Source organism: Carassius auratus, chromosome 27 (assembly GCF_003368295.1).
Source record: "Carassius auratus strain Wakin chromosome 27, ASM336829v1, whole genome shotgun sequence".
Classification (NCBI taxonomy): Eukaryota; Metazoa; Chordata; class Actinopteri; order Cypriniformes; family Cyprinidae; genus Carassius; species Carassius auratus.
The window spans coordinates 3,018,354-3,032,094 of record NC_039269.1 but is presented as its reverse complement, the minus strand read 5'-3'; the positions used below and the strand labels follow the sequence as shown (position 1 = coordinate 3,032,094).

Below are 13,741 nucleotides of genomic sequence, written 5' to 3'. Positions count from 1 at the left end.
CAAAGCATTCTTTTTCACCTAATAGGCTACTTTTTTATTCCTAGTTTCACTTTGCCTCTTTGTTTGTCTCACTTTTTGTTTGTGTTGAGCCTTGTTAAACTGACCTCATGTTGACATGTTTCGTTTACACATCTGTGTCGTAGACATATAAATGTTTCCTTCCAATGTTAAGACACTGATCCTCAAAGCAGGTCTAATGATCAGAATGGGGACTTACTCTCTGCTGCTATCGATCGGACACACACATCTCTCACACATGATTGTGTTAGCAGAAGTAATGAGAAATCAATAAGTACTGACTCCCTTAAATGCACAGGATTAATACTATTAGTAGTCCGTACGCAACAGTACACACACACATACGCAAACACGCACTCCTTGCCCGTAAACCGCCAGTCCATAAGCCTTATCTTTTGGTCACATTAATGAAAGCTCTTCACCCGCAGTGCACCCTGGTAACCACACCACACAAATCTGCCCACCTATGCCTGACTGTAACCATGGAAACCACACACCCTTCACTCACATTATTCCTGTAACCGTGGAAACCACATGTAAACCACTAAAGCATATTAATGTTTTCTATATTTTTTGTTTTAATTAATTGTTTTAAAAATGCATTACATGTACAGATTATCATGAAATTCTATTTATAAATGTATAAAATAAGTAAGACCATTAGCTCACAAACTCACTTTTAAGCTATTGTGATACTGATTGGGATGAACGCGAAGAAAATGTTACATTTCTCTTGAATTTTAAATTCACATTTCAGTCTGCTGTTTGCAACCGTACCTTAAACTGCTCTGAGTGAGGTGTTTTCACACCTGATACACCTGTAGTCTGTTATATCTGTCATCCCTGTATGCAATATGTGAATGTGGCGGTACAGTGGCTGAAATGAATCATTAAATAGCAACTGAAAAATAGTGAGCATGCATTGTACAAGATCAACCAACTGTTTCGTGCGAGAAGGAGGGGTTTACGATGCAAATACACAGCATGTATAAGGCCTTTAGAGGGCAATAGGAAAACAAAGACAAATCCCGGATATTTCAGGCAGTTTAGAATTCTCGTCTGTTTGTGCATTGAAGTGTGTGTGTGTGTGTTCACTTGGCATTGTATACTTGATAGTTCTATAGTCTTGGGGGTTTCCTGCTGATTTTAGTCCAGTCAGGGTGAGAGGAGGGCAGCTATATTTTCACTGCTCTCTCTCAGTCTCTCAGACACATCAGGAAGAAGCGTTGATGGACGTCTTTGTGGAAATGTCACCTCCCTTGCTCCTACAGCTCATATTGTCCCCCAGAGGATGTATAAGTATCTATACTAAGAGTTATTCACACTGGAGGGAATTTTCTGTTATAATCATAGAATTCTTTCAAATGTGATTACATTTTCTAGTCAGTTTTTTTTTTAGAAGCAGTCCACCTCCTTCCTATTTTACTATCACTTGCATCATTATTGCTCATAGTAAGTATTAAAATTTAAGGTGTCCTTGACATTTGTGTTTCAAACCTCAAATTGTGCAACTTTTTTTTTTTCACTTTGGGGTTTAACACGTAAAAAAACAGTGTGGATCAAAGAATATTACACTTACATAAAACATACTATGGCAGTATGCCTTTGTACATATTTAGAATGCAAATCATATTTGAATGATTTCTGAAAGATCACGTGGCTGCTAAAAATTCAGCTTTGCAAGCGCTAAAATAAATTAACATTTACAATCTGTTAAAATAGAAAGTTTTTTATTGTGATTTTTTTCTTCAAATTTTTACTGTCATTTTTATATTATAAAACTCATCCTTATTGAGTATACGTGACTTCTTTTAAAACAAAATGTGACCCTGGAGCACAAAACTTAAGTCGCTTGTGTTATTTGTAGCAATAGCCAAATATATATTGTATGGGTCAAAACTATCAAATTTTTTCTTTTATGCCAAAAATAATTAGGATATTAAGTAAAGATCATGTTCCATGAAGATATTTTGTAAATTTCCTAGCATAAATATATTAAAACGTTTTTATTTTTTTATTTTTGTTTTTGTAATATGCATTACTAAGACCTTCATTTGAACAACTTCAAAGGCGATTTTCTCAATATTTCAAATAGTTGTATATCGGCAAAATATTGTCAGATCCTAATAAACCATACATCAATGGAAAGCTTATTTATTCAGCTTTTAGATGATGTACAAAAATAAACTTTGATAAATTGACACTTATGACTGGTTTTGTGGTCCATGGTCACATATAAAGACAAAAAAATCTTAATTATTCCAAACTTTTGGCCGTTACTGATTGAGGGTCTATGTGTGGTTGAAAAAAATGTCCTATGTCGGTTCATAAAAATAGTTTTTCTTCATACACTATTTGATGTGGTGACTGTATTGGTGTTTTTTGTTTCTTTGATTGTTTCCAACTGTCTGTTCACATTTTTTTGCTGTCTGTGTGTTTTTTTTTTTTTTAAAGCACACGAATATGCAAACTCATCCTGAACCTGTTTTTGATTTATTTCCTAATTGGACATAAAGTGAGTGATTCCTGCAAGTGTTCACAGATCAGAAACACACACGTAAACATTCTTCTGTCTTCAAAGGTGAAGTCTGTCTACCACTTTGCTACGCAGTGTCTCATGGGAGCTGAACCCCACTGCCTCCGACGGTGCTGAAATCAATCATAACTGTTTATCCACGCACACACAGGTCTCTGTGACTCTGTGGGCGAGTGCGCAAAGGCCTCTTGAGCCATTTACAAGACAGATCCCACACAAGCCTAAACTGCACCTCTGGACCTCGACCATCTGTGTGTGTGTGTGTGAGTTTGTATTTATGTGAAGGTCATTCTTTGATGTGACTTAAACTCAAGGCTCAATGGGCCACTATAGCCATTCCTCACATACTGCCTGAAGAGTTTATGCTCCCGTATGTTTCAAATTAGCTGCACATCTGACATAAACACAACACCATCATTTAAACAGATACTCACTCTAACCTTCAAAACCCTTTAAAGATGTTTTCCTACTGTGTCATCAGTACATCAGTGCCCTTTAGGCGGAGTAACTCGACTCTCTGAAAGTCAAATGCTGATTTAAACGCCTTATTAAAAAGAAGTGATGGGATTCAAAGTGCTGTACAGTGTAGAACCACAATTAAAGCCTTGACAGCTCTAACATTAGCAAGAGTTAAGGACTTAACAATGGTTAATTGAAGCAGTCAGTACTGAAATACAGTTTCATGTGCTTGCATTTGTAAACGGAAGCGAGGAAAAGTAAGAAAATTAACTTCATTTGTTTATTGGATTAGAAAATACTTCAATAATGTAAAAGCTGCTTGAACAATATAAATATACGAACAGCATCCCTGTTTGATGTGAAAGTATCCAGGTATCGTGTGTGTGTGTGTGTGTGTGTGTGCTGGTCTGCATTGCATTAATGTCATAATTTTAATATTTGGGTGAACTAACCCTTTAAGTGTGTATGATTTGCTACATTTCCCATATAGTAATGTCTGCACATATTGTTTGTTTTACTGAATACAGATAACAAATATATTTATATGTAACATCATGATATAGCCAGTAACCTTGTAAAGAAAAAGTGTACTGTTTTTATATGAGGGGGGAAAAAACAAGACCTCTAATAGCTTCAAATATCAGCCTAATCGGACTGATGCCAGTAATTTAAACAAAAAACAGTTATGATTTTAATCGTTACTTGATGTGATTATCAATATATTGTCTGTCGATATAGTCAATGCTTTGATTTTTATGCTTTTATGTTTATCTCCCTCACAAGGTGTTGAGTGCACAGAAGCATTTGTGCACTTATAGCAAGCACTGAACTGCCTAAAATAATGTGGTCTATCCATTTCAGCAGGAAGGCATGGTTACCACGGCGATAGTGATTCTTATATGCTCTAATGGCGACAGGAGGTCTTTTAAAGTACATTAAAACCGACGTTATCACAATTCCTGACATCACATGCACACTGCTCTCAAAGCAAATTATGAGCTATGATGAGACCATATGTCTCCCAATCTCCTTTCACAAGCTAGAAGCTGTTTACATATTGATATTAGAAGCTGCATTATATGCTCGGGCGGAACATTCATTCCTTTTATGAAGAGATCTGTCAGAGAGAAAGGTTTTATCTGCTCATATCTATCTTTTTGTGTATCAGTGGTTTTAAAAGCTTTGCTGCGTGACTGTACGCAGAGACTTTGCATCCTCTAGATGAGCCATTTTAGTAATGAGTCCTGCAGATCTTAACATTCATTATAATCAGACTTCTCATTCTGTACACTGGGTGAATGCTTGATGAGGCTGTGAAAGGATGAACGCAGTATGAGGTTGTGAGAGGGTGATTTTTAAATGTGGCTATGAGAGAGTGAAAGCTAGAAGAGGCTGTGGGAGGGTAAATGGTAGATGAGACTGTGAGAGGAAGAACTGTGAGGCTGTGAGAGGGTGAATGCCAGATGAGGCTGTGAGAGGGTGAATGCCAGATGAGGCTGTGAGAGGATGAATTGTAGATGAGACCATGAGGGGATTCTAGACGAGGCTGTGAGAGGATGAATTCTAGATGAGGCTGTGAGAGGGTGAATCTCAAATGAGACCGAGAAGAAGAATTCTAAACGAGGCTGTGAGAGGATGAATTCTAGATGAGGCTGTGAGAGGATGAATTCTAGACGAGGCTGTGAGAGGATGAATTCTAGATGAGGCTGTGAGAGGGTGAATGTCAAATGAGACCGAGAAGAAGAATTCTAGACGAGGCTGTGAGAGGATGAATTCTAGATGAGGCTGTGAGAGTGTGAATGTCAAATGAGGTTGTAAGAGGAAAAAATCTAGATGATACTTTGAGGGCATGAATGTCAGATGAGGCTGTGAAAGGATGAGTTCTAGATCAGGCTGTGAGAGGATGAATATCAGATGAGGCTGTGAGAGGAAAAATTGTAGATGAGGCTGTGAGAGGGTGAATGTCAAATGAGGCTGTGAGAGGAAAAATTGTAGATGATACCTTGTCGGCATGAATGTCAGATGAGGCTGTGAAAGGATGAATTCTAGATGAGGCTGTGAGAGGAAGAATGTCTGATGAAGCTGTTAGAGGAATAATTCTAGATGAGGCTGTGAGAGGATGAATATCAGATAAGGCCATATGAGGAAAAAATGTAGATGATACCTTGAGGGCATGAATGTCAGCTGAGGCTGTGAAAGGATGAATTCTAGATGAGGCTGTGAGGGGAAGAATGTCAGATGTTGTGTTGGACTGGGTTGGCCCCTTAATCATATCAATGATGAATTTACAGTGAAGTGCACTTTTGATTGTGCCGCACTTTCTTGACCACAGAATAGCTGCCCTTATACAGTGCTGGAGAAAAATAATGGGCTAAATTAACAATAAGTGCCCACTTAAACTGTGTTTTTCATAAGCATGTATGTTTACCTGTAAAACGTCCTTTTAAACAGATCTGGTTTCATCCCTTCCCACTCCCAGTACTCTTTTCTGTTCATTAAAGTAATAAAAGACTAGACAAGTTATTACTATGTTGTCATTTCCATCCCTGCTTGGTGTGTATTGATTATTTTGACCTGATTCTGGTGCTGTGAGCTCACAGCTGTTTGATAAAAATGCCAGGAGAATGTGGAACACTGTTGAAAGTGATGCTCTTTAAAGGGATACTCCATCCAAAATGAAAATCCTATCATTTGCTCACCCCCGTGTCCTTCCAAACCGCTATAACTTATAAAAAAAAAGAAGAAGAGATTTTTATAATGTCTCAATGTTTTTGTCTATACAGTCGATTCAGTGTCATTTAGTTGCCAGCGTTCTTCAAAATATCTTCTTTTGTGTCCCGCAGAAGACAAAGGTTTGGAACGACACAAGTTTTGGGTGGATTATCCCTTTTGTTTTGTCTTCTTTCGAATATCACACACCTTTACCTCAATATCTTAAATGCTGTTTAATAGAAGCTAATCATGATATAAACGCAGACTAACTCCAACTCAAATCTCCTAAAAAAGAACTTAATGCATTTTTATAATAATGTATGAATAATTTTTACCTTCGGAAGATGGTATAAATATTTGGTTAGAATTTTTTTTTTTTTTTTTTTTTTTTTTTATACCTGACTTGTGGCTGTAATTTTGTCAATTTATAAACATTTTGAATTAGTTTTAAGTAGGGGTGCACTGATCGAGATCGGCCGATCATTAATGTGCATCTTGTGACTAGTTGCGCAAATAAACGCTGATGATGAACGTGGATTTGCGCATCTCCTCAGTTAACAATGGCTCTGTGTAGTAACAGCTGCTCTATGTGAAATCACGCACCTGAGGGAATTGACCGCTGATTGGAGAACCGGCTTTACTGACGAGATGCGCATAACGATCGGCCGATCTTGATCGGTGCACCCCTAGTTTTAAGCGTTTCATCATGCATACACACAAATATACGCTGCAGTCATTCATAACACTCAAACTAGGTTTACACTGAAATCCAATTTCCTTTAAGTTCAGAAATAGATCACATTTATTATGGTAAAGAGAAACTAGTTCTATGGGCAGACACACTTGAGGAATGTTGCATTTTCATAACTATATTGGATTTTCTGGCTTTGTGCCATGCTTTCATAATTATTTTATGCTCGTCAGTCAGATTTAAAGTATTGAATGGACTACTGAGGGCACACACAAGCCTTTCTACTCAAACATGACTGCTAAATAAGCTCCTCTATGTGTCACGAGTGAACGTGTGTGTAATTCCAGTGAGTCTCTCGGAGTTATGCCACTGTTTTAAATGGCTCCAGCTGTTGGCAGTGAAATAAGTAATCTCATGATGGGGTCAGCGGGACATCCTGTCCGGCTTATGCTGTATGTATTTGTGCCCTGGTAAAAAAAGAAATATGTCAGAACAGAACAAATGTGTTTAAGTCAATGCAGCTGGCAATGGAAATGTAATTTCGCACAGGTACTGTTACTGCCATGTCAGCTCGTGTACACACACTCAAGCTGGCTTTCTTTGTTCATCTGGGCATTGTAATGAATTTAGATGGTGGAAGGTTATTCTTTTAGCCTTACCGGAAACATTACAGCAGTTCTTCATTGATTCTCTTATTGGATTAAATGGCTCCATGGTGTTGATGTATTTGTGTGTTTTTGATGAGTTTGTATTGATTGGTGTATGTTTTGGATCAGGTCTAAGTGTTTCAGTGGTAAGCGAAAGAGTTAAGTTGTGGTTTTGGACTGAAAGTTTGACCTATATGTATTTTTTTGTGTGTGTCAGTGGCGCCGCTGAGCCGATGCTGAATCTGCACCGCCACGGCAAATGTGAGAAATTATATTTCTGTTGTGAGCTTGCAATCTGAAATGTGATGGACTGCAAAGTCCCGGGTGCTTCGAAATAACATTAAGCATTGCTGGACTCAAAAACAAATGACTCTTACAAGCCAATTTCTTTGAGAAATTGCACAGAAAGAGTCTCACGTTACAGCTGATTTGAATCACTAAAATGAATCCTTCACTAAAATTCACTTATCCCAAATATGGCAAAGCGATAGATGGATGGGTGGGTGGATGGATGAATTGATAGGTTTCTATATGTATGTATCTTTCTTATTCTTTCTACTTCAAAATGTCATGATTATGTACAGTTTCTTTTTTAATTATGAAATGTGTGTGCGCATATATATATATATATATATATATATATATATATATATATATATATATATATATATATATATATTAGAAATGTATGCATGTTTTCTGATTAGTCTGCGTTCTTGAATTATCTCAAGTCGTCTCCTGTGACAAAGTTTATACTGCATCTGTGTGTTTTAAACTGGACATCTGCTCAAGTGTAAAAAGACCCAGTTGCTGTCTTCTATATCGTAAACACTCAACATGTGATTATGGAATTTTAATAAGAGGAAATCTGTCTGGTTCTTTTTCTCTCTCACACACACACACACATGCTGTATTTACTATACTGTAATATAAACTGCCGCTTGTCCATGTCTGGTGAATTCTGCTGCGGGCTTTCCTCATCTGATCTTGCAGAGAATAGGAGCGGCCGTGTTTGTTGCCCATTTAGGTATCTGGACCATCTGTTCACCGTGTGTGACACCTTGACCTTTGTTCTCATAAAGGTAGCGGTGCGTAACTAGGTGACCTTTTACACAGGGTCGCACTTCCAACACCTGTCATTCCGGAGAGTGTAAGATCAAAGGGATTATGATGTAATGTTCTAATGTGTCATCATGTGCCCTCTTCCTCCTGCTCCTAACAGGCTGACGCCCAGCAACCACGACCGAATCCAGCGCCTACGGCAGGAGTTTCAGCAGGTCCAGCAGGAAGAGGCGGAGCCAGATGATCACCACCACGCCTACAGCTCGGAGCAGTCCTGGGTGAGTGTGTGAGCTATGTATGTGCACCCATGATCCCTGGACGTAGGCCCCATGGTCTCTGGGAGCTCCCAGGAAGGATGAGACTAAGTCCAAGGACCTGGCTTCAGGCCTGGGCTAATGCTAACCGCTAACCTGAGACCACTGCATGCAGGAGCATGTCACCTCTGACACTGACATTATCCGCTAACAATTCTAACATCACCATGTGTTCATCCATCTGGACCGATCCCCCATCCATTCATCTGTTCAACCATATCACCGCTGCCATGACTTCAGCAGATCATGAATTAAGGCAAGAACTGCGACTGGCTGAATGTATGTGTGCAAGATAAAAAGTGTGTGTGTCTGAGTTTAAAAATCAATGTTTTTAGACTGAAATTGTTCGGTATTTAAGATATGGAATTCAAATCCAGATCATTTGAATCTGGATTAAGTGTGAACTCAATATGATGATCTGGATTTAGGTAAGTTTTAACCTCTTTTGCCTTTAAAATAAAGCAGAAAGTCCTAAAAAAAAAGAGGATAGTTCACCCAAAAATTCTAATTCGGTCATGATTTATGCATGTTGTTCCAGACATGCATGACTTGTCTTCTGTGGGACACAAGGTTTTTTTGTTTTTTGTTTTTTCACACAGTGAAAATCATTTTTTTTGCTTCCCTATCCTAATGCAAGCATTCCTAATATACCTTATTTTTGGTTCCACAGAAGAAAGTTGACGGAATATAAATTTTTGGGTAAACTATCCCTCAAGAATGAGTTGCGCTTAAAGATGGTTTCAGAAGCTCTTCTGTGTGGATTGCTTTTAAAATATTAATTTGTAATCATCTTTCCAGGGAGAGAGTTTCAATTAACTGTTACACACGGTGTTATGTGTATTTTCCTTAATGTAAATTTCTCTTTTAAAATTTTTCATCCACTCAGCTCTAATGTATGGAATTATTTTTGTTGTTTCGTTTTGTAATGGTAGTGATTATTTAACTGCATTAAATGTCTTTTTCGTCCCCAAATTGTCCCTAGTCTTCAAATGTCCAAAAACCACATCCTAAACTTTTTTTTGTACTCTGCCTTAAAAACCTTTTTTGTAAAACAAAATACTACAGAATAAAAATGGGTGGTTTGCTTTAATGATACAGTTTTGTTTCTGTAGCTGTCTTTCAAACACATCTGTCATTTCTTCATGGAATCTTTCTTTTCTCAAAGAGATGAGGTGAGAATAAATGAAAAAAAAAATCCACTTTTTTTCTGATCACTAACCATTTTTCCTGAGTGATTGTGTGTCAGCATTAACATCATCGGCTGTTATAAATCTCATATTGTTACTGAACTCGTATCAGAACTTTAATGCCATAATCTGTTTAGCAAACAAATGGTACGTTCCTGTGACACTGATGTTGTTTTAGGCAGTGAAGTGTGTGTGCGTGTTAATGAACTGGGCTAAATGACCCGGCTCCACACATCCTTCATCCTTCAACACCTCTGTCTCCACAGCAACATGGCTGGCAAGCTGTGTCAATCAATCCCAGCATGCTGTTCTCCTTCATTAGAGTTAATGGAATTCTCCGTGTGGATCGGCTCTTGATTGAGCATGCCTGGGACGGCATTCATCTGTTTGGCTGAGCGTGACGAGAGCAGGGAACTCAATGTAAATGTTGCCATAAAAGAAATGGATTCTTATGGGTCATGAACAATTTACCGCAGTTACACTGTTCTGAGTACGGAATAAAGCCGTGTGTGTGTGAGAGAGAGAAAGAGAGAGAGGCGGTGTTAAATGAGTCTTTTATTGTTTATAATTACACCCTTATGTTCTGTGCCGACCAAGTGTGAATGTGTGTGTGCAATTTCTTAATGAATTACATTAGAGAAGTGCTTCATTATGGTTTCACTGCAAATCTCCTTCAGCATAAAATGAACTGATATTCACTTAATGTTCATAGCATTCACCTAACATCCAGCTAACATTAATCTAACATTAATTTAACATCTGCTGTGTGTCCTCATTCCAGCCTCACCTTTCTGTCCATAATGTATGTCAGATGAGCTTCTGTAGCTCAACTGGTAGAGCGTGTCGCTAGCAACGCCAAGGTCATGGGTTTGATTTCCAAGGATCATATAAAGTGATGAACATAAACCTTGAATGCGCTCTAAATCACTGGATCTTAGAGGAATAAAACTAGAACCACAGGAGATGGAAAATGTGTGAATACTTTAAGCACAATTTTTGATATTTTTACATTTACTTACATTTTAATCAAATTTAATTCAGTAAATATACATTTCTAACCAGAAAAATCCATTATTTACCTGTACTCAAGTTTTTGTTTTCATTTGCATATTGTGCATTAGGAATTATTGTCAAGCAGTATATAGAGATAAATAGTTCTTGGAATAATTGCTTGTCTTTTTAATGATGTGGTCATTTGAATAACGGTTAACAATTTTTATAATAATTATTGAGGACCATAATGTAGCTGCAATTCTGTTATGAAGAGTAATAACTAACTCCATGAATATTTTATGGGTTATAATCTACTCTAATGGTTTCATTAACAGCAGTAATGCGCCAAAGGTCATAGGACTGGTAATAATGTCACATTCAAACACATTTCTAGACAAATGTCACAGACCTCTACACAAAAACACCTCTGAATCCTGGTAAGTGCGTAGCTTGAGTGTTTGTGTCTGTATGTTTATAATGATCTTTCCAGAAATCAAATTCTCTCTTCCAAATTTGTCTCTACTCAACTTTTACTTGTTTGCTTTAGTTTGATGTGTTAATAACTCCTGTTTGTGTTGCAGTCCAACTGCAGCTCTCAGACATCATCTGGCCGTCATTCGGTGTCTGTGGAAGTGCAGTTACAGAGGCAGGAAGCCAGAGATGCTTTCACACATGCTCAGAGACAGTACAGCTCTCTGCCACGGTATGTGTGTTTGGGAAATATTACGCAATGGTGCTGTTATTTATTGTGTAAAACAGTTAAACAGTCTCCTAAAACTTGTAATGTATATATTTACTATGATTTACTAACAACACTACGGATTAAAAGTGTTGAGGTCAGTACGATTTTTTTATTAAGAAATGCATTAAATTGATTAAAAGTGGCATTAAAGACATTTGTTAAAAAAGTAATGAAAGGATATTTTTTTTTTATCAGTTTCAATAAAAATATCAAGAAGCATAACTGTTTTTAACACTAATAAGACATTTTTCTTCTTAGTGATCATGTGACACAATGAAGCACTTAGTTTTAAAACTAAAACCGTAAAAAAGAAAAATTGTTACTTGAAACAAAATTAAAATGAAAAAAAAATAAAAGATAATTTTTGTTTAACTTGAAGTACTGAAATAATGAAAACTGAAAAAATTTGATTTATAGAACTACATAGATTCATTATAATAGAACCAAAAGCCAATCAAAATGACAAAAAATATTTCTCAAACAAACTAAAATTAATTAAATGCAAATAATAATAAAAAAACGATGAAATGCCATTACAGGAATAACTTGCATTTTGAAATATATTAAAATGGAAAAACTACTTAAACATTTTAAATTGTACTAATGTTTCACAATATTTGTATAAATAATAAAAAGATAATTTTTACTGTATTTTGATAAAAATGAATGCAGTCATAGTGAGCATAAGAAACTTATTTTTTTCGAAAATAACTTTTGAATAGTAGTGTATATTTGAATATTAGTAAAATAATTCAGTTTGAACAACTTTTCTCTTTAAGCAAAATAAGTAAAATTTAATCTAATAAAATTCCTCTTCCCAATACTTATTAAATAAAGGAATTGGCTGGATTTTATTCATTTTGAAAGCTGACCAGTTTGGTTTTGATTGACTGTGATGGAAAGTAGAAGATACCGGCGAAAAATAGAATCTATGATATGTCCTTCCTGTTTCAGTAGGATTAAACTATTAATGTCTTTAAGAATATGTGCACACACAGCCTCTCACCTTGCCCATTTCTCCCTGTGTGTAGCCACCCTCGTAAGAAGCCCACCCCAGCCTCAGAGAGTGAGTGGGAGAGGACGTGTCCGACCAGAGACGGTTTCCAGGCAGCTAAAGACAGCGGCCGTTACTCCAGCTACCAGGGACCTCGTTCTGTCCCGCGCACTGTTCCTCGTTCTGGCTGTAGGAATGGCCCTTCCATTCCCCCAGCATCCAGCGGTTCTTCAGTGGGGGGCGGCTACAATGCACGTGTCCTCCTGGAGGCACAGGAGCTCCTGCGACAGGAACAGAGACGCAGGGAACAGGAAATGAAAGGAAGAAGCCCGTCAATTCGATTGGACTACGAATCCCAGGACTCCAAAGGACCCCAAAGACATGACGTCCCACCTTCCCCTTCCCAGGTTGTCCGGCTCAGCCGCATACACACACCTGAGAAAACCCGCATGTTTATGTCATGAGATAAAAGGAAGACCCTTTTCTCCTGTTTGTCAAAGAGGCAAAAGGCTTACAGATACAAACGGTTATTTGTGTGCCATTTGTGCACAGACTCCCAGAGTGCCTTTTCTTTGAGGTCACAGTGGTCCCGCCCAATCTGACAGCTCATTGGTGCACCCAGAGTCAAGAAGTCTCTTGATTTGCTGTGAAGACCTTCAAGCTCTGACAATCAGCCGGACACTGACCTGTTCCTCTGTAGAACTCGAGCAAAATGAGCAGTTTCCTGCTTTGCACAGGTTTTGATGAAGTTTTCTGAAGAAGAGCTTGTTTTTACTTAGATTTATCAGACCGTTTCTTACACGTGAGGTAAAATTGTCAGTTTAACGTGTATTTGATGTCGTTAGTAGGGAAAAAAAGTGGGACTGAGTACTGGTGCCCCTACAAACCTAGCGACGCCACTGGATGTAGTCACATGTTTAAAGAACTCTACAAATCTAGGTACAAAACACACAGTCAGAGTGACGGACTCCTGGGAATCCAGCGAAAAGAGAAAATCCCAAAAATGCAATGGAAAAGGAAGAAGGAAAGGAAATGGGGTCACGTATAGCAGGTCATTAATTGATGCTCCTCATTAAATTTTCAGAGCTCTTTCACACACAGACACAGAACCCACGAGCCACTGCTGCCTGCCAGGTGTGTGTGTGTGTGTGTGTGAGTTCCTGTCTCCCAGATGACCCACACTGAATTTTTCATCACACACACCAGCTGCCCCTGTATTGACAGGCCACAGCACTGTGTGAAAGTTCAGACAAAAACGATTGTCTTCCGTCAGTATCTAAAATGATAAAATATGTATAGCTTGGAAATAATTAAGTGTGTATGTTTTTTCCCCATGTGTCATTAACACATGTATGGAGAGTATGAAAACCAATCTTAAGTCACTGG

At 37.9% G+C, this 13,741-nt stretch overlaps 1 pseudogene; it reads left to right on the top strand.

The window, feature by feature from the left end:
- The window catches only part of LOC113045089 (partitioning defective 3 homolog), a 71,749-nt pseudogene extending 58,008 nt beyond the window's left edge, over positions 1-13,741 (top strand).